The following is a 22,919-nucleotide window of genomic DNA, read 5'->3' on the forward strand; positions in this document are numbered from 1 at the left end:
TCTCCCATACAGCTTCAGTATCACACATCTGCCCAGCACTATTCGGCTCACTTAACCTCTGGCTGCTGCTAGCTTTGTCCCTAGTCGTAATCAGCCCTCTATCACCAAATTCAGCTGGCCGAAACTCTGACCCCTACTAGCAGGAAACAACTTATTTTTGTAGAACACCATCTCTTCTTACAGCAACCAGAAACCTGTAACACACTTCCAGCAACATGGCACACATGGCTATGAGTGGATGCCGCTATGTTGCAACTATTACATAGAGGCCAATACCTAGCCCTAGCAACAGCCACGAACCGCTATAACATTGGGGAAAATAAACCTATTTATATAGTATTATAATAAACTTGCACATCAATTACCTTTTTTAGGGTATGCAATGTGGTTGTCATCTAATAGTATAAAATGTAGTTCACTCTATCCTTAATAGCCTTGGTACAGACCAAGAACAAAATGCTCGACACAGTCCATCTATAAATGATTAAGAAGAAGACACCCCCTTTCCCGCAAAGCCATGCACCTTTTCCAGTAAGCCAGGCCCCATTGACAAGCTAGGTGCAGAGGACTTCTCAAGAACTAAATGCACCAAATGGCACCAAATTTTGTGTGCTCTCTATCACTTTGGGGGCCCTGTTCTGGAGATAGGAGAGGGTGGGACCTGCACCTCTCTGACACTGATAGCATATTCTAGCAATATACCATCCATGTCTCAGATGGGAATATCATTGTAACTTACATATATGCCTGAGGCATACCTTACAGTTGAACCATGTATAGCCAAATGTCCACCCTAAAGAGACCCTGGTTATGACATAATCACACAAGTTACCGTAGTCACAGGATCAGCAGTCCGAAAATGAATTCTAAGTTCTCTGTGAATGTATTTGGAGGCTTTGAGTCATCAAAACAACTATGAATCTCTTCTATGTTACAGAGAATGCATTCTCTTTTCCTTCCGACCAAAAATTATGAATAGACAGCTTCAGTTCTAAAAATATAAGCGTAAACTATAAGCTATTTTTCTGCACAGTAAATCATTTGATTTTCATTGCTGTGGTTATAACTGAAAATCACATCAACACTTAGCCAAATCAAGCAACAATCATGACACAACTATCACAGTTCTAATGGTCTCCTATAGAAACACGAGACATGCCCACAGTGCAGAGGAATACCATAGATACAGTCCACAACAGCCGGGGAGAAAACGTCCCTCAGCTCACTTGACCTATCTCCCTTCCCATGGGCAGGGCCATATTTTTCCACTAGAACCATAGCTTTAGAAAACATAGAAAGACTATGCCATTCTTCACTGCACCAATAGACTGGATGGGTGAACAAGGACAGATCCTGCTTGTCTCATGTGTTATGGATGTATGGTGGAGTGAACCAGTGCAGGATGAACCACATTTTGACTTTTACAGTGGGTTCCCTTTTTTTTTTGTAGGCTTCTTACATGACATAGCATAGTATTTGTCGAATACCAATGCACATATTTTTGATCTGATACAAATGTCCACCATCCAATGTCAACAACTGGATTTTCCTTCCTATAAGTTCTCCTCTTTCATCTTTTAAATAGTCTATTTAGCATAACTACATAGACAAATTCGCTGTCTGCTAAAGGTGATTAATGAAGCTCTTGAATTTGTAATGGTGGCCATATATCTTGACATTTAACCTTCTTATGTAAGGCTGACCACTAACCTTAGATACATGTTGGCCTAATGGATGAATGTGCAAGTATTCTCAATATGAGAGTGTTTTCTGCAATAAAAAGATTCATCATGTTGAAATCCAACTGTCTAATCCCTTTCTCCCTCAACATCTTTTGTCAGGGAAATGTCAGGCGGCCCGTCAAAACTGGTGGATTTGACTGTGTTCATCAAATGTGTTTGGCCAGCTTAAGAGAAAGGAGAATTTAGTATCAGTAGGACAATTGAAGGCTGATAATTGTTAATTTCAAGGACTTTCTGGTTTGCTTTAAAGGAATATGACCTATCCACTGGAAGGGCCATCAAGGTTTAATGGTAGGAGTCCAACCTTTGAGGCAAAGAGTGTTGTAGCTTTTTCATCACAAAGGACCCATTAATGTTTATGCTGGCCCAACAGTGTGTATACACATATGGCGGGGCTTGGTATTGAATCTCCATTCACGTAATGGATAGAAGAATAAATAATAAAGAGGTTGTAGAGCCACAAATCCTTTGTTGATGGCCTATTCGAAGGACAGATTGGTAATGTTTTAGTTCAGAAAAACCTCTTCAAAGGGCATATTTTACCTATTAGGGTAGTCCAGCGGGATTATAATTTTTATACATGGGGAGGAATGGATTAAAAAATTAAATAAAAGAAGAATTGCTCATCTCACTGATCTCCACAGCTGCTATTTCAACATTTAACTGGTCTCCACTGATCTCCCCCGCATGGACCCATCTCATCACATATGATATTGCAGAAAATGCTGGCATAGCCAATCATTGGTGGCAGAGGGACTTGTCTGAACAGGTATTTCAAGGAGACAGGTTCAAGAAGTGGAGACCAGGGAACCCAGTAAATGTCAGAAAAGGCAATAACATGGTGAGTAAGGATTCTAATTTTTTTAACTATTCTGTCCACTATATAATATTTTTTTATAATGGTTGTTTGTGTCAGATAAAGCTCTTAGAGTTGTAATGATGGACAAATATCTTGGCATTAAACTAGGATTGGGCGATATAAAAAATATTGCGATAAATGCTCATTTAGAAAAAAAAACCACTCAAAACATGTACTCGTGTTTCCTTGTTGCCCCCATACATTATAATGTCTCATTGATGCCCATATGCAGTAATATCTCTTAGTTGCCCACCAAGAACGGGGTCACTGTTCCCCCCAAATCTGATGGATCGGCTGTGCCCCCTGCTGCTCCGTTTATTCTCTTTGGGAGTGCTGGAGATAGCAGTGATCAGCCATCTTCACCGCTCCCATAGAAATTGGGGCATCCTAGCGGAAAACCCTGATAAGTGAGTTGTTCAGAGTGCGCCCATTATAGGTGCACATTGTCAGGAAGGGCACCTTGGCATCATAAAGATGCCTTTCAGTCAAATAAAACATTGAGGGTCATTTACTAAAGACTGGCTCTTCCCATATGGGTCTTAGTCCCTACACACTACAGCCCCGGCCTGTCTGTGCAGAAGCCCCCAGAGTGCAGCGACTGTTCTCAGCCCTGGCCTGTCTGTGCAGCAGCCTCCAGAGTGCAGCGACTGTTATACAGCGCTGGTCTACTGGCTCTGGGCGTTTACAGCCACTAGATGCCATTTCTTTACGACTAAAGGACTTATACCCCTGTGACTAGGGTTGTCACAATACCAAAATTTTCATTCAATTTTGGTCCCATGAAAAAGTAATGCAATACTCGATACCACGCAAAAGAAAAATTAAATGCCCAAAAAAGTGTGCATTCTGCAATCTATTCTAATTATAATAGCACAGTCCTATCCTATTTTTTTTTCTGTTACGGCGTTCACCACATAGGAGATATTTTTCAATACTTTAATAGTTTGGACTTTTTCGGACGTGGCGATACCTAATTTTTTGTATTATTGTTTTATATTTTTTTTATGTAAATTGGGAAAGTGGGTGATATAAATTTATATAATTTTTTTTTACTTTTTTATTTAATAACTATTAGCCCCCTTATTGGGCTAGAGCCTGGGATCTTTTCATCCCTTGTCCTATTAACACGTCCCATTAACACATCCGTAGAATGGGTCCGAATCCGGACCCATTCATTCTCTACGGAGCTGGAAGAGATGCGGACAGCACACATTGTGCTGTCCACATCCGCATTTCCGGAGCGCGGCCCTGATCTTTCGGTCCACGGCTCCCGAAAAAAATAGAACATGTTCTATTCTTGTCCGCAATTGCAGACAAGAATAGGCAGTTCTATGGGGGTGCCGGCCGGGTGTACTGCGGATCCGCAATTTGGGGATCCGCAATACACTACGGACGTGTGAATGGACCCTTAGGGTGCATAGGATCTCACACTGTCTCTGCTTCTCTGTGCATAGTGCACACAGCAGCAGGGAGATTACCATGGCAGCCAGGGCTTCAGTAGCATCCTAGCTGCCATGGTAACCGATCGGAGCCCCGAGATTTCACTGCTGGGACTCCGATCAGAGCTGCCACTGCACCACCAATGAAGAGGGGAGGGGACCCTGTGGCCACTGCTGCCAATGATTATAATACTGGGGTGCTTGGGTGCACTGCGCCACCAATGATTATAATTTATAATACTGGCGTATGGGGGGGGGGCTCACTGCGCCACCAATGAATGTAATTAACCTCATAATACAAATATAGACTGCGGGTGCCAGCCATATCACACAGCCGGCACTCGGCCTCAATGACAGGGATCCTGCCAAACAGTACCAATTAGTGCCTCAGGTGCTGCATTTGAAGGGTAAATTGCCTCTGTTCGCGGGATCGCTGCTTCCTGTCATTGAGACCGGGTGCCGGGTCTGTGATACGGCCGGACAGATTGGCAGTCTATATTTGAATTGAGGGTAATTCTCATTGGTGGCGCAGCGGCCACAGCCCCTCCCCTCCTCCTCACTGTTACCTTCTCATTGGTGGTGCAGCCTACCGGATCACAGTGGGGAGGGACTATCTCCTTCTCCACTGTGCCGTCTGTAATGTGCGCCAAACATTTTAGAGGCATTCAGCACTGTGACGTGTGACTGCCCCTATATCGTCACTAAAATACTGCAGTAATTAAGAAATGGCGACATCGCCATATCAGCGTTTCTTAATACCACGGTATATCATTAATACCGGTTTATTGCCCAACCCTACATTCAACTTTATTATTTAAGACCGGCCATTAAAAACAGCCCATGTTGTTAGGGAACCCAGAAGGCACCGATCAGCTGTTTGGGAAGGCACCAGTGCTCACAGTAGCATGGCTGCCTTATCATGAGATGTCGCGTTCATCGGTCACGTGGCCTAGGCACAGCTCTGCCCCATTCAAGTGAATAGGGCTGAGCTGCAATACCAAGCACACCCGCTACGCAATGGACGGCGCTGTGCTTGGTGAGCTGAGAGAAGGCCGTGGTGCTACTCTGAATGCCAGTGCTTTTCAAACAGTTGTTCTTCTGGGGCCCTGAATATCGGACCCCCACCAAGCAGATACTGATGACCCATCTAGAGTCTCGGAAACTCTTTTTAACACATGAAATACACAGTTGCATTAAACTTCAACTTGATATTTCAATGAAATGCCAAGTTAACCTTTGCTGCATCTGTAGATGAGAATCCTGGTTATTTGCTTCCCCATCTATTTACTCAGAAATCCATAAAAGCATTTTTTTAAGCATCCAACCCCTTGAAGTCTCCATTTTCTTCTCCGCTTGCTCTTTCACACAGTGTATACCATGGTGGTGGGAGCACTTAGCCCTACATGCTCTCTAGAATCAAGACACATTATTAACAGAACTAGAGTAAGCGTTGTTTCAGTTTAACCCTTTTTAACACCAGACCACAGCCAAATGTCTGACACATGTAGAGGTTCCACTAATAATCAGACACTCAACAGTTAAGCCGGTATCTTCTGGGCCCCTTATCTACCCCACCACATTTGTCATTATATGCATTAAGATGAGAAGCGCATGCATTCAGAGACTACTGAGGCCCTGAACATATGTCCGCCTTTTAGCAGCAGAAGGATAGGATTACCTGATGGTGAAGCATCCCAGCGAACAATAAAATAGGATCAAACACCTGGCAAAAACAGCCCATGGAAAGATAACGTGTTTGCATTGGGATGTCTGGGGAGGAAAGTTCCTGGGGCATTTCCTTGGGATGAAGCTGATAATTATTTCCCTCTCTTCATATAATGACTGCAGATTGCAAAATGCTGGACGTATTCAGGCTGATTTACAAACAGTGAACATATGAGTGCACAATAATTAATGTGCAAGGGAAAATAGACAAATGGAGCTTCTCATCCTGGAAGCTGTAACACATGAGCACATATTGCTAGAATACAGCAATATGGCTTCATATGGCTTCAAAATCTATCTATCTACTTGAAGAAATGAGACAGTATTCCAGTAAGGTAACAGGGTGATGGACCCGCTTTTATTACCCCAGAACGCAACGTTTCAACCCAACTCCATGTGCAAAGAGATTCTAATTTTCATATAGTAAGTATAGCAGTAACACAGTTTACATTTATTCAATGTTTGCATGTGCAGTGTGCTGCTACTTGTAGTCCTTGTTTGCTTTGGTATTGCAGCCATGGTAGCGTGCACCTGAATTTGGAGGTGCTGGTCTAACTCTATTGCATTGTTCATTATCTATCTATCTATCTATCTATCTATCTATCTATCTATCTCTATCTTTCCATCCATCCATCTTGTGTCCATTTACTTATCTATCTCCTATGTATTGTTACAACCAGTGGGTGTGGAACCACCGTGCCAACTAAACAGTTTGACTTTGGGCTAATCCTAAAAGTGTTGTCCTGGCCCTCCCCTGGTATTCACCCTATAACCCCTATACAGGGATCTGGACTTCGCTGCATAGAACCAACCAGGCTGCCACCTCCTGGAGTAGTCCTGGTGTAATTGGCAACTGACTCACAGAGATCGGAGACACCGATAAAGGTACTGAGGGGTCAGGCAATATACATGGTCAAGAGACAGGCTGAGATCAGGGCAGGCAGCATATTAGAGTATACGAAACACAAGTATAAAGGTATCGCAAGCGGCAGTAGGGCAATCTGAGAATAGGCTAAGGTCTGGGAAGGGAGCTAGGAGTCAGACAGAGAATAACACTCCCGTTCTGATAACTAGAAAATAGATAACCTAAAGCTCAGGCACCCTTCTAATGGGGAGGGTGCCCTAAATACTCAAAGACAACAAACCATTGTCTGGGGACACATTTCGACTTGCATGTGCTGACCCTTCAAGTCTTGAGACCGAGCGCATGCCCATCCTAAGGAGAAGGCTGGGAGGCCTAGCAAAAGATCTACTGGCCCCTGCCTGTGTACGCTGACATCTACCTATGTCATATCTATCTACCTATCCATCCATCCATCCATAGATACAATTATAGACAGATAGAACAAGAAACAACAGAAGCACTGTCACAAAAAAAGGAAAAATGTAGGTTCAGTCCCACCATGATTGTCAGTTAATGGTCCAAGAATATCCCCAGAAGAAACAAGGCAGCACTCCAAAAGAACATTAGAAAATGTGGGGAAGGAAAAGGAAGAGCAACTTGTCAGTTACTGATGGAAAAAGAAAGGAAAACATCATTTCCTTCCAGCCTTTTAAATCTATCTATCTATCTATCTATCTATCTATCTATCTATCTATCTATCTATCTATCTATCCATCTATTATCTATCTACACCATAAATGAGGCAACACTCGAATGTGGGGGTAATAAAGTGGGTCCACCACCCTTTCACCCACACTTGAGTGTTGCCTCATTTATGCCGTAGATAGATAGATAGATTTAAAAGGCTGGAAGGAATTCAGATGCTTTCCTTTCTTTTTCCTTCAGTAACAGATAAGTTCACCTTCATTTTCCTTCCACACATTTGCTAAGGTCTTTTTGGGGCACCTAGTGCTCCTGGAAATTAGCCTGATGCTAAATATTAAGTATCAACAGCTGATCACACAACCTCAGCGAACATGAAATAATAAGCAGAACTAAAGGAAAATAAAAGTTTATTTGGTCACAGTTGTGAGCCCGGCACAGCAAGACGCCCGTCATTAGTGCGGAGGAAGACGGACTTCTGCTGTGCGGTGACAGTAATAAGGAGTGTCACTGTGCGGCACAATGCAGTCATTATACATGCCTTTCTATTCCAGCTTTAAGATGTAAAACTTCACAATGTAAAGGGTTCTGCCGCTTCTTGAAAAATGAAGGTGTTTTTAACGGTTATTGGTGTTTCTTTCGAGTTCACACTTGGAGCGCCTCGCTTTCTATGAATGTCTGTGAAGTCTGAGAGGACATCCACCCTCCCTTCATTTTCCCTCTAGGGAATTTCTAAATCACTGAGGCTCTTTCTATCAGTATAAAATGTTCTGTTCTGCTCTGTTCAAAGAGATCTGAGCCTGTTTTCATGAAGGACATTGGAAGGTCTGGATCACAGCCCGAGGAGATAATTTGGAGATGGTGACAAGAGAATGAACAACTTAGTTAATTAGGAATCTAAAAAAAATTGAGGGAAAAACAAAACAGAGCCCTATGTTCTGACCCCACCGTCTCACTGAGAAGACTTCATACACCCACCACTCCTGGAGACTTTGTATTTCCTATTGTCTAAATCCACCGGGCTCACGTTCTCTTTAAAGGAGGGATTCATCAGAAAATAAGGCAACTGCCCCTGGGAATAGATTAAGGAGGATGTGTGTTATTTATACGTCGGGGTTAATCTTGGGTCATAGGTGGGACCCAAGGGGATAAAAAAAACTGAGAAAAGTGAAAAAGTGAAGTGTCAGAATAATGTCAGGCATTGTAATTGGCAAGTTATAGAGAGCAAATGGATACGAAATGGTAAATGAGCTGCAGGTGAAGTTTTACCTGAGACATAATAGGGAATTGCATAACTAGCAATTTCATAAGATCGCTTTCTTATTACAGTAGTTTGCATTTCATTGGTTCGGCAGCTTAAATGAGCAGTTGCAAGAATAAGAACGCTGCGTTAAAGAGTTGTAGCAAGTGTCGCTTTTCACAGGATTGGTGGATGACTATTAGATCTCTGCAACTCCCATGACCAGTAGAAGGGGGACCTCCAAAATCAGGCTTAGGTCATGTATGAACATTGCTGCTCCAATCATCTCTATGTTGACTTTTTCTGAAACTCCTGTGGAGATAAAAAATAAAATTAAATTTTACATGTCCTGAGTAGTGATGAGCGGCAGGGGCAATATTCGAATTTGCAATATTTAGTAGAATATTCGTCATATATTTGTAAATTCGAGAATTCGCTATTATTTTCTTGATTGCAAAAATCGACAATGTAATATTCGCGTAAAGCGCGCACAATACAAGCTACATTTTCCAAGCTGCTAGAAGTTTCCTATGACTGGAGAAAATGGTTAGCACGGCAGAACATAAAAAATGGCTTTATATACAGATAGAGGGCTCCAATATATTCGCGATTGCGCTAATCGGCAATTAATGATGCAAATATTTTGGTGCAATATGTGAAACTTCACATTTTAGCAGGTCTGACTACATATTACTGATTGGTGCACTAAGTATTGTCGTGACATCACAGCACTATGTCTGTAGCATGTATGTATGGACAGCAGAGAAACAGTAATTCCTATCACACTACCTAACACCCTGCACTGGAACCTATCAGCTACACTATATCACTACCTAACCTACACTGACTATCTTCCACTATCTGTATTATATATATAAGCTATCTAACTATCTAATATAATAACACAGCAAAGCACAGAGCACAGCAATGACACTGATGTCTCTCTCAGAACTTAAAAAAACTGGCTGCTGGGGAGGTTCTTATATAATAAAGGGGTAGGCAACTTTCCTATTGGTTGCTAGGGATGTTGCTAAGCTCAGACAAAGACATTGCAGCCTTCTCATTGGCCCACAAGCAAGAAGGGAGGTTACTGATGAAAAAAAAAAATCTAGAATATTTGAGAAAACGGATATTACTATATTCTAAATATTAGCGAATTCTCAAAGTGCCGATATTCACAATTAATATTCGCTATTCGAATATTCACGCCCAACACTAGTCCTGACGATCAGTTAATTTTGGGGGTCCCCATTCTCCCTCCTCGGGAACCCCCACAATGTAATAATTATCCCTTATCCTGTGGGTAGAGGATAACTAGGTACAACCACAATACCCCTTTATGATATTGTTGTTTAAAGGATTTTCTGGGGAAGTGGGAGACCTTTTTTTACCCATTGTGGATCTTTGCCACACGTGTATGGTGGAAGACTGCCATTTAAACATGGCAGAAGCTAAGCGGGTGCCACAGCCTCCACATTTCTGCTGTTTTAAACAACAAAAATGAGCCGTCACACAGTTCTGTAGACATCACTATAAAAAAAGTTATGGGGCCAGAATATGGCAATGCAAAGATTTTTTTTTTTTTCCCAATTCCACCCAATTTAGATTTTTTTTCCAGCTCCTATTTCAAAACATGGTGCCCTTAGAAAGAACAACTTGTTCCACAAAAAAACAAGCCCTGCTACATTTATGTGAACGTAAAAATAAAAGACATTACGGGCTTAGGAAGGCAGTGGGTTCAAAATAATAATATAAGCCTCACTCACTTCACCATTACAGGTACCGTTCTGATGCTGCTCCGACCCCACCGCTCTCTACTTCCTGCTCCTTATTCAACACACAGGAAATGGTCACCAACCATTTCCTGTGTGCCCTGCAAGCAAGCAGAAAGTGGAGAAAAGCGGTGCATGGTGCAGCGTCAGAATGATAGTGGCACCCCTGTTGATTTATGGTGCTTGTGAGAGCTCTGCTTTCTCTTCATTGTTTACCTGCACTCCGTCTGTATTATTATTGTTGGGCAGTGTAATTACAGCTTCCTCCCCTATTCGCGTGAATGGGATGAACCGTTGTAATTGCACTGAACCGCCACTAGGGAGACAGCATGCAGGTAAACAATGAAAAGGATGCAGGCCTTGGAAGAGCACGTGGCCCCTTCTGTCACGGCGCGGTCTAGGAGGCGGGCACATCCGGAGCATGCGCGCATCATCAGCACGCTCCTGATAATACTGTGCGCGCCAGCCGTTCGTCTATTACCATTCATGCAAATAGTTTTAGGGCTGAGCGCCGAGCTGATCACTCAGCGCTCGGCTGTGTAGTCTGTGTGGAGTCATGTGACGCTGGCCCCTCTGTCTCCCTATTTCAGCAGGCAATCTGCTGGCCGCAGATTGCCTGTTATTCAGGTTCCACCCGTGTCTCCTTGGATTTCTGGTGTATTTACCTCCTGTTTATCCAACGTCTCCCTGTCTGTTCCTGCTGTGCTGTACTGCCTTCCTGGTTCCTGATCCCGGCCTGCTCCAGACGATCCCTCGTTACTCCTTTGGTACTTCTAGCTGCTCCTGGTAAACGGCCTTGGCTTTCTCCTGACCATTCTCTGCTTGTTCCTTTGTACTGCACTGCCTTCTTGGTTTTGACTTGGTCCGTATTCATTCTGTTTGTTGTCTGTTTGTCCTCCCTGCACTTACACCAAGTTAAGGACTGCCGTCCAGTTGTCTCTTGTCATCAGGATTTGCAAGGCAAGTAGGCAGGGTCAGGGGCGAGGGTGGAGCGCAGTGGTCACTCCCTCCCCCCTGTCTTTGTGTGTGGGTGTTCATGACTGTTACACCTTCAAAGAGCAGATCCAGACCCTCATTGATCTGATATTGATGACCAAGATAGATCAGCAATATATGTAGCCAGGACAACCCCCTTAAGTTTTACATGACCTTGGTCTTGGGTGAAAACTCGGGTTAAAATTTATTTTTCAGTACAAGTTCTCCACACTAGGGGCAGTATTGGAGACAGGAGACTATACAAAAATACATTTCTTCCCCGAGAACAGATGCTTTTTATTGCCTATGGCCAAATTCCTATAAAAGCCTGGCAAATCAGTCCTGTCCTACTTCACTCATACATATTAAAAATCTATAGACGTCCTCAAAGAACATTCATTGTTATATATGATTTTTGTCCCAGCTGTCGGTGTCAGTGGGCCTTTTATGTCTTCAAGTACTTCACGTTTAGAAAAGTAGCTAGTTTATTGTAATCTACCTTACACATTATTAGAGCTAAGACTTTGCAAAGTGAGTAGGCACAGGTATCATTATATTTAATGGAAAAGCAATACTATCCCCAGGATACCAGAAATAACATTTTTATGTTACCTAAATCCCCAAAGAAGTATATGTCTTATTATAATAGCATTCATAGCATAAAATTGAGGGTCTCCTGAAACGCATGCAGAGGTTAGTTTGTACCTCTGGAAACAATATAGATTTCAGCATGAGGTACTGCTAAGTAGACTATTTATGTGTTTTTCCCTAAATTACTTCTAGTAAACGTGATTTGGCTTTGTATGCTTTATTAGCCTGTTGGTTATTATCACTAGATGATTGTTTTATATCCTTAAGGTATTTAATCATCATTTGTTGCTTGCACAAATAAAGCTGGTAGGAAACAAAGGCAGTTTAAGATATTTTCTATTAGTCTAGCAAGTAGCAAAGTACTTTCTTCTTTATTAAAGGGCCTCTGTCACCTGGATATTTCCCTTTAAAGAGGACCTGTTACTTCTCCTGATATGTCTGATTTAGTAACTACTTGCATCCCAAAAATGCTTCTATAGCATTTAGTGGTGTAATTAGAAATGACTGGCCCCCACTTTTAAACGGGCCCTCTCCCCTTTGCGCCCCCTACTTCAGTGCAACCACCACTTCTGTGATTAGTCCAGATCGCTCTCTCAGACCAGCGCCGGCTGCCGCTCCATCCGTTTGCTACACATATATAATGTATGTCATGTCACTCTATATACTGTCGCTGTATATCATGTCATTGTCTAGTTCTGTTGAGGGGGGCCTGACAATAAAATCTTGAAATCCTCCTCCCGGGGGAGCCCCTTCTGAGGGCAGCTGCTTCTCCTCTTCCCCTATAGCTACCCCCCTGATAGCATCTATTCTTATGACTCTATATTGTACCATTCCTCCATTATTTCTAGTTGTGAATAAATTACTAGCAGTTTACTGATGGGTGTGACCAGTTGGGTGTGTATCCCTGCACAGTCTAACATTATCCAACCAGTGCTGCCATTCACAGATTGTGCGAGGACTAACCCTGGTGTCACCCATCACCCAGTTAACAGTTTCTCCTGAAAAAGGAAGCAGATCAATGATAAAATTCATGACTATGTGTTGCCGTGGGGCATCAGGCAGTTGGCAAATAAAGTCCTACTGGTCTTTGTTTCTGAGTCTTGTTCTGGGCACAGGTGGTGCAGTACACCAGATATGATGTTCTTTAATCTGTTCATGTTTTGTATTATGCTTTATATCTATTCACAAAAGCTGTCTGTATGTGGCACTGTTTAGTTAATTATGCCCCGACTCAGCAGAGGGAATTAGCTTTCCCATCAGAGGGACAAGCTTTCTAGTGAGTATTGCATCTGTTCATGGATGATGCTAGTTTAGTTCTAGGATAAGCATCATTTCTGTTCAAAGAATAATCCCTAAGGGAAGCTGGAGAAGACTTTCATAGACTATCCAGGATCACAAGGCTGTGCCTGCTAGCAAGTTTGACGGTCTGCGTCCCTCAGTCTGAAAATTGCAGAGCTGATTGCAAGACTTTTTGCATGTGAATGCTTTGTAGTATCTGGTGCCACTGCCTACCACACTTTCTTGTTGATGGTTTGTAGTCTGGGATGCTTATTAGTGTTAATCGCGAATATTGGCACTTCGAGAATTCGCAAATATCTAGAATATAGTGCTATATCTTTATAATCGTGAATATTCTAGATTTATTTTCATCAGTACCCATGATCCCTCACTGCTTCTTGCTTGTTGGCCAATGAGAAGGCTTCAATCACTTCGACTTTAGGAGTAGGGTTGATTGTGAATTTTCGTATCGAGACTTTTATCGCAAATTTTACGATTGCCGGTTTTCACAATCAAGAAAATAATGACTGGAGATCATAAATTCTTGGATATATGATGAATATTTGCCCAAATATTTGCGAAATATTGCGAATTCGAATATTGCCCCTGCCGCTCATCACTGATGCTTATCACATTTTTTAGAGTTTGGAATGTCTGTAATCATCTTCAAAAGGTTGCAAAGAGTTTAGAAGGAGCTCAGGTACTACTATTCTACTACTTTTCCAATGATCATTATTGTTGTACTTTGCCTATATACAGCTATTAGGATTGGACTGTGCTGTCACGTGCCTTGGAACTGTGCCTTGATATTGTTGGATGTACAACAACTCTCATTCTGCACTTTAGTAAAGAGAGACTTTTTCATTTTCTACAACTGGATAGCACCATACTCTGGCCACTGCACCTACATCTCCTGCCTTGCACCTGTACAACTGTCATAACACCAAAGGCACCCTAACTACCATCAGGCAGGAGCTCCAACATCAGAGTTTGCACTGAGGGAAGAAAGGGTGCACCCTCCTATCACTGCCCTGGACCTACAGAGCATTGGTGTGAGGATTGCTACTGTGAATAATTATTGCAGCCAGAACCACTACCAGTCCCATCCTCTGCCCCTCCAGGGCTTGCAGCACAGGAGGCTACATATTAAAAAACTACAATGTTGGTAGATCAGGCTGGCAATTTTGCAGTGACCTGGGTGAGCGATGACCCCAAGCCAGGACCTGCTCCCTTTTGGCAGCAAGGAAATATGTCCTTGAGCAGAACTAAAGTAACAGAGATGATGCAGGTAGAATCAATTATATGCTGTCAGCAGAGTTGAATGAATGAGGGTAAGAATATCTGTGATCGTCGGGCCTGAGGTGCTAAGCAGACTGAAGATTACCCTCTAGCAATTGGCATCATTCCTAGAGTGTCAACTTGATAGTGAGCAGTTCTCTGTCCCCTATAGAATATTCTACTCTGCAGAGGAGAAGAACTTCAAGAAAAAGCTGCAGGTAACCATCTAAGGGTACTTTCACACTTGTGTTTTTCTTTTCCGGCATAGAGGTGCGTCCTAGGAAAAGAACTGATCAGTTTTATCCCCATGCATTCTGAATGGAGAGAAATCCGTTCAGGATGCATCAGGATGTCTTCAGTTCAGTCTTTTTGATAAATCAGGCCAAAGATAAAAACGCAACATGCTACGGTTTTTTCTCCGGCCAAAAAAACTGAAGACTTGCCTGAATGCCGGCATTTTTCCCATAGGAATGTATTAGTGCTGGATCCGGCATTCAAAATACTGGAATGCCGGATCCGTCCGGAATGCCGGATCCGTTTTTATGGATGACACTGGAAAGACGGATCTGGCATTTCAACGCATTTTTCTGACTGATCAGTCATTTTTAAGACCCTGATCAGTCTTACAAATGCCATCAGTTGACATACGTTTTGCCGGATTCGGCGACGGAACTGCCTGCCGGATCACTTTGCCGCAAGTGTGAAAGTAGTCTTACTGGAGCTACTCTTCTCAGTATGGACAGCTCAGGTTACTTGGAGGAAAGTCCACCTCCAGAAAGAACTGTTTGTCAACAGTGGTGGAAAATGAATGCAAAAGAGGGCCTGCTTGAGGGACTGAAAAGCAGAGTTGGCCTCTGATGTCCATTCCTTTATGTTTATACTTCTCCAGGCAAGAGCATATATGGGGCAGGTAGGGTGAAAAGTTGAGGAATGAATTGCCGATAATTTGCAAAGCCCAAGAACCGTTGGATGGCTCTTAGACATGTAGGAGAAGGCCAATCCAGGACCACAGTCAGCTTCCCCGGAGTGATCTGAATACCATGGATGGAGATTATATCATCCAGGAAAGGAAGGGAAGGCACTTCTCAAATTTGGCATATAATCTGTTCCCTCAAAGACTCTAAAGGTTTGTACGAACATGTCTCTGTTAAAAAGTCAGGTTGGAGAGAAGACCATGATGTAGTCGATACAACTCAAAACACAAAAATGCAGAAAGCAGGAACCATTCGTTCTCTAGGTTGGAGTTCTTTTAAATGAAGTATTATATTCCTTAACTGAAATACTTATATTTATTGTTTTACATGTGTTGCGCATTGTGATTGAGTGTAGAGTATGTGCATTGTTTTACATTATGTTACATTGTACTAGGCAAGGATACATTATAAAGCTGCATTTACGCGAATGTAACATGGAGTTTCTTGGTATATAACAGAAGTGGCATTGAAATGCTTGTTGCCTATTTGTTTGCAAAGCAATTAAGTGTCCTTCATGATAGAAAGAGATAAATACAGTATTATATTACACGTGCAAACGAGAGATTTTTTGTATTACATTTTTATTAAACAATTTTACAGAGAGTAACTTGAAGAGGAATTTTAATCCTAATTAGAGTTTTTGTAAATCTGATGTAAGTTTAATAAGAAAAAATGTTTTGCTATTTGACATATATAGTGGGCATTATGTTAAATATAATAAGATTAATACTAGAGATGAGCTCATTTTTTTAAAATGCGATTCGCCAGGAAAAATTTGGTTAGATTCAAATCACTGCGAATTACATTGAAAAACTGCTATTTCCTGGCTGCTGAGAGCCTTTATAGTGGTGTAGAACACTGTGCCTTGTAGAAACACGCATAGGGAGTCTGCTTTGGTAATAAAATAATAATGTGAGTCAGTATGATATGTAGATGACAGGCGTCGCTCTTAGAATCACTGCACACTTCACTTATTTGGGCAGTACCAGGGCCAAAATTAATCAAATAACTCAAGTATGAACTCAGCCTTACAGGTCGATATTAGTGCCAAGAAGAAGCGCACTCCTTTTACATCGTGGCCAGCTGATTCCACATAGATGTTATCAGAACCTGTTCTATTAAATGCTTATAGTTAAGTAGAGCCCTCCAACAGAGTGGAGTGGGTGTCAGCAGTAAGTTTGTGTTGACATAACTGATTAATTTGCCTTTCCTCTGATCCGTCAAAACAATAACCCACAAAAAATGGATCCTGTCTTTGGAGCATACGCCTTTACTCGGTCAGCATTTGCTCAATAATCCATCAGTATTGCTAATACCCAAAAAAAACATGAGTGGATCTAAAACAGAGATGACACATGAATGGAATATTTGCATGTCTTCTGTGTTTTGTACCCACTCCTGCTTTTGGCTACCAAATCATAAGCCAATTCTAATGGGACCATACAGACCTTACAGCTGCTACACAGACAGGATTTGTTGTTCTTCTCATTTTTCCTTCCTTCTGACAGAGCAGAACAAAAGTCAAATAAATGATGATGTCAACGAGGCCGAAAGGCAAAAAAGCGGCCCAGTCATGAAGAGGGGAGGGTGGGAACAGCATGAGAAGTCCACAGAGTGGACCTTTGACATATTGATGAGGTGGAAGCAGCATGAGGAGACCACAGAGTGGCCCAATGACAGAGCGTGGAGGTGGCGGCAGCAGTGGCATCAGGAGGAGGCCACAGAGTGGCACAATGATGGAGTCTGGAGGTGGCAACAGCATCAGGAGGATACCACAGAGTGGCAAGGTGACATCGTTTGGAGATGGTAGTATCAGCAGCACCAGGAAGAGACCACAAAGTAGCAAGGTGACATAGTGTGGAGATGGCAGCAGCAGCATCAGGATACCACAGAGTAGCAAGGTGACATAGTGTGGAGATGCAGTGGCAGCAGCAGCATCAGGATAACACAGAGTGGCAGGGTGACATAGTGTGGAGATGGTAGTAGCAGTAGCATCAGGAGGATACCACAGAGTGGCAAGGTGACATAGTGTGGAAATGACAGTAGCAGCAGCAGCATCAGGATACCACAGAGTGGAAAGGTGACATAGTGGGGAGATGGAAGCAGCAGCAGCAACAGAATACCAGAGAGTGGCAAGGTAACATAGTGTGGAGATGGCAGCAGCAGCTTCATCAGGAGACCACAAAGTGACCCGGTGACAGAGTGGGATGTGGGTGGCAATACCAGTACCCGCTGACTAAGGTGGGTGAAAGAAGGAGCACTTGGCATCAGATGTGTGGCATCAGGTGGGTTGCAGCATAAGATAAGTAGCTGAGGCAGGTAGTCAGAAGAAACCGGTCTCTTTTATCAAAGTGTTGGTGTGGCACCATGGATGATCTAGTCTGATGTATCAGGAATTGGTGGTTGGAAATCCTGGTTTATCTACGCCTGATTCATCTTGACAAAGGTCAGTCTCTATACATTTTGGGTGGACAGGTGAGTTCTCCTTGGGGTAACTATGGCCCCCGCTGCACTAAACACCCGCTCTGATGCCACACTACTAGCCGGGCAGGACAGCTTTTCCAGGATAAACTCTGCTAGTTGCGGCTACAAATAAAGTTTGGCTGCTGAGTAGTCCAGTGGATTTTCAATGTGGGTTGGTAGGGTGCTGTCCAAGTAGGCCACCACCTGCTGGTTCAGGTCCTGCTCCAGGTCTACCTGCTGCTGCTGGTGAGTAGTTTCTTCATTCTGCGGGTGAAGAAAGCTACTCATCAGTGACTGTAGACTCAGGCTGCTGCTGATGGAGCTGATACTGCTCCTGCCACCCCACCCTCCCCTCCCCAGCAGCCATGGCAGTGGAATGTGAGTGCAGAGGGCCCCCCCAGTCAGACCTGCGAGAGGATTGACGATGGCGCAAATATGCAGTGGCCAACTGACTACATAGGTTGTCTCTGTAGTTGTTTAGTTTGTCCTCCCTCTGAATGGGTGTAAAAAAGGCCCCCACTCTGGACCGGTAGCGAGGGTCCAACAAGGTGGAGAGCCAGAAGTCATCCCTCTGCCGAATGTTGACAATTCGGCTGTCACTATGCAAGCAAGTGAGCATGCATCGGGCCATTTGTGCAAGTGACTCAGAGGGACTCCCTGCCTTCATCACCACTGCATACTGCCACGGTATGTCTGGGTCCCCTGTCTCGTCTTCTTCATCGCCCTGTAGCTCCTCCGGCTGCTCCTGCTTCTCCTCTCCTGTCACCTGAGTAGAAAACCCACCCATTTCACTACACAGTGCCTGTGCTCCAATGTCCTCCTCCCCCTCTCTCAGTTCAGCCCCCACAGGGCCCATGTGCCCGTGAGATCTAGGCACCACGTCTCCAGTCCCCTGACCAGCCATTGTTATCACCATCTGTTCCAGGACATGAAGCAGTGGAATGAGGTCGTTCATCCCTTAGTCCTGGCGACTGAAAAATAACATGGCGTCCTCAAAGGGCCTGAGCAAACGGCAGTACTCCTATCCGCTTACATCATTAAGAAATCGTTGAGGGCCTTTCTCTGTTCATATAGTCGGTCCAACATATGGAGAGTGGAATTCCAACGGGTGGAAATGTCGCATATAAGTCTATGTTGGGGGATGCCATTCTGCCGCCACAGGATGTCTTGCAGATGGGTGAAAGACTTCAGGAACCGCTTGACAAGTAGATTGAACACGTGTACCATGCAGGGCTCAGTCTTCCTTGATGCAGCCCGACACAATGTTATTCCCGTTGTCGGTCACCATGGTTCCGATTTTCAGATGTCGGGGAGAAACTCGAGATTCGATATCTTTACGAAGGACACGGAGCAATTCCTCCCCTGTGTGACTCAGATTGCCCAGGAAATCGAGGTGCTGAACAGCGTGACACTGCCGTGCCCTGCACATTTGGTATGCTGGAGGGGCACTGTGACTTGTCCCTGCAGTGGAGGCTGAGGACATGGTTGAGGATGAGGAGGCAGAGGCGGACATTGTCACAGGACCAATGGTGTGACAACGTGGAGGCGGAAGCGACATAACCTTGCCAAGTTGCTGGTGTGGCTGTGCAGGGACCACATTCACCCAGTGGGCCGTAAAGGACATGTACTGTCCCTGACCATAGTTACAGCTCCACACATCGGCGCTGCCATGCACTTTGGCAGACACCAACAGGCCAAGGACTGGCCCACCTTCTGTTCTTCATATTTGTGCAGGGCTGGTACTGTCTTTTTTGCTAATAAATGACAGCTTGGGACTGTCCACCTCAGCTTGGCACAAGCCATCAGTTCTCTGAAAGGTGCAGAGTCCACAACTTGGAAAGGAGGGACTGCAGCACCAGCAACTTGGACAGGAGCACATTCAGCTTCTGTGCGGTTGGATGCATGCACGCATACTGCTGTCTTTTGGCAATCGCTTCAGTGATCGATTACTGACCAAATGGCTGACGAGGAGTAGAAGCAGAAGCATCTGGACCAGCAGAAGATGGTAATGACAGACAGCTTCTTTCGGCTGAGGTGGTGGAGCCTTGACTGGCTTAAACCGGCTGTGTGCCACTGGGTGATGCAGCGGTAGCTGCAGTAGGCTAGACCACCACATCGGAGCACGTTTCTCCCAGGCCCCTTTATGGCGACGCTGCATATGTTGACGCAGGGCCGTAGTGCCAACATGGCCACACTTCACCTTCTGCCCACATATTCTACATATGCACATTAACCTCCTGTGGTAGCTGAATAAAAAACTGCCAAACGGCCGAATAGGTGATTTTCCCCCCAACAGTCCACACTGAGTTACTGCTACCGGCACTGCCTCCGTGAACCCCTGCACCACTACTTTCCGGGCAGGTAGGCTGCTGAAAAGCAGGTGGTCTACCCCTGGCACGTTTGGCTCCCGACCTCCCACTGCTGCCACCCTGCTGACTCACAGCTATGCTACCACCTTAGTGGCTCAGCCGCTGCCTCACGGGCAAGCTGCCACCCTATTCTCCTGATGATGATGACGCCCCTTCTGCCCCCGGCTCACAAGTGCAATCGGCTTCATCATCATCATCATCGAGTAGTGTCTGCACATCACTGATGTCCTCCTCAACCATCTCTGGGTCAGGAGCCTCGCAATACCACTTCCCACTACTTGCCCGCTTAGCGGAGGAAGCACCAGATGTCTCCTCCAGATCTTGGCTGGGCAGTAGCTGCTGACTATCCTCTAGTAGCTCTTCCTCGGTTAAAAGTGGAGCTGAGCCTACAGCATATAATACTTCTCGCGATGAGGGAACAGAAAAGGACAGAGGCAGGTTGAGGACAGGTGAGGGCACAGGGCCTGCTCCCGGGCCACGCCAACTAACGTTTGTGTCTGACGAACCCACCGACTATTGGCTGGGGGTGTCTGATGTCACTTGGGATTAAGTGGATGACCGAGTTAACCAATCAATAACCGCTGGGTTGCTGGTCAAGACACAACCACTAGATGACTAGTGATTAGCGGCAGGGGTCATATTTGAATTTGCAATATTTCGCAAATATTTCATAGAATATTCATAGAATATTTGCGAATTCGAATATTCGTTAGATGTAGTGCTGATTGTGAATTTTCGTAATGCAAACTTTTGTAATGAGAATTTTTGTAATGCGAATTTTCATAATGAGAATCAATGAGATTGCGAAAAACTCAGATCCGATGGTATATTCTAACCCCCAGGTGTTCCCATGGTGACGGGGACGCTTGTCGGGGAATAGTATGTCAAAGTGGAACAACTGTACAGATAAAAAAAAAAAAGATGAATATTCTAAAAAACTAATATATAGCAATATAGCGAATATTCGGAAAAAAAGAAATGACTATAGAGCAATTTAGCTAATATAGTGCTATAATCTTTTTTGTCTAATAGTGTTATATTTTTTCTCATCTAAAGTTCAGATTGGAAACTAACGGTTGTGTCTGATAAACCAACCGACTATTGGCTGGGGGTGCCTGATGTCACTTGGGATGAAGTGGATGACCGAGTTAACCAATCAATAACCGCTGGGTTGCTGGTTAAGACACAACCACTAGATGACTAGTGATTAGCGGCAGGGGTCATTTTCGAATTTGTGATATTTCGTGAATATTTCATAGAATATTCATTGAATATTTGCAAATTCGAATATTCGTTAGATGTAGTGTTGATTGCGAATTTTTGTAATGCAAATTTTTGCAATGAGAATTTTTGTAATGCGAATTTTTCGTAATGAAAATCAATAAGATTGCGAAAAACTCAGATCCGATGGTATATTCTAACCCCCAGGTGTTCCCATGGTGACGGGGATGCTTGTCGGGGAGGAGTATGCCAAAGTGAAACAACTGTACAGATAAAAAAAAAAGACGAATATTCTAAAAAACAAATATATAGCAATATAGTAAAAAATTGAAAAAAAAAATAATTACTAGAAAGTAATTTTGCTAATATAGTGCTATAATCTTCTTTGTCTAATAGTGTTACATTTTTTCTCATCTAAAGTTCAGATTCAAAAAAAATTACAACTATTAAAAAAAGATTATAGCACTATATTAGCGAAATTGTTCTGCATTTGTTTTTTTTAGAATATTCGCTATATTTCTATATATTCTTGTTTTAGAATATTACGAATATTCTAAAAAACAAATATATTAGTTCTTTAGAATATTCGTCTTTTTTTTGTTCATTATAAAAATTTGCAATATGAAAATTCGCAGTCAGCACTACTCCTAAAGTCAAAGATATTGCAGCCTTCTCATTGGCCCACAAGCTAGAAGCAGGGAGGGATCATGTGTACTGATTTAAAAAAAAATCTCAAATATTCGAAATTCCAAATATATATCACTATATTCTAAATATTCGCAAATTCTCAAAGTGCCGAAATTCGCAATAAAAATTCAAATATTCGTGATCAACACTATAGATGACACGGGAGCTCAGGCCTCTCGCTTTGACTCCTGCTGCCATGCCCCCTTAATCTACTGCGACCTCTGCCTGCGCCAGAAACATTTATGCCTCTTCCACTCCTCTGTGCATCGTCTGGTACTTCTCTGTCTGACATACTTTTAGCTGTTTTTAAATGCTTTTGCAACAAATAACTGCACCAGTGAAGTGTGTATATTTTTTTCTTTCTGTACTGAAATAGGCCAATAAAAACTTTCAACACATATAACTGCAGAAGTGAACTGAGAATATATTTTTCTTTTTGTAGTGAAATAGGCCACTAAACGCTTTTAGCAGAAATAAATGCACCAGTGAAGTGCATATATATTTTTCTTTCTGTACTGAAATAGGCCAGTAAATGCTTTCAACACATATGATTGCAGAAGTGAACAGAGAATATATTTTTCTTTTTGTACTGAAATAGGTCAGTAAACGCTTTTAGCAGAAATAAATGCACCAGTGAAGTGTGTATATTTTTTTCTTTCTGTACTGAAATAGGCCACTAAACGCTTTCAGCAGAAATAAATGCACCAGTGAAGTGAACTGAGAATACATTTTTCTTTTTGTACTAAAATAGGTCAGTAAA

General features: G+C 43.2%; 1 long non-coding RNA gene across 1 annotated transcript in view; it reads right to left on the reverse strand.

Moving 5' to 3' along the window:
- Positions 1-7,793: 7,793 nt before the first annotated feature.
- LOC122939596 overlaps positions 7,794-22,919 on the reverse strand; it is a 46,826-nt gene continuing 31,700 nt past the window's right edge. The window contains exon 3 of the long non-coding RNA XR_006390120.1: positions 7,794-8,863. This is a non-coding gene — a long non-coding RNA (uncharacterized LOC122939596). The remainder of the gene's footprint in view (positions 8,864-22,919) is intronic.

This window comes from Bufo gargarizans, chromosome 5 (genome assembly GCF_014858855.1).
Source record: "Bufo gargarizans isolate SCDJY-AF-19 chromosome 5, ASM1485885v1, whole genome shotgun sequence".
Classification (NCBI taxonomy): Eukaryota; Metazoa; Chordata; class Amphibia; order Anura; family Bufonidae; genus Bufo; species Bufo gargarizans.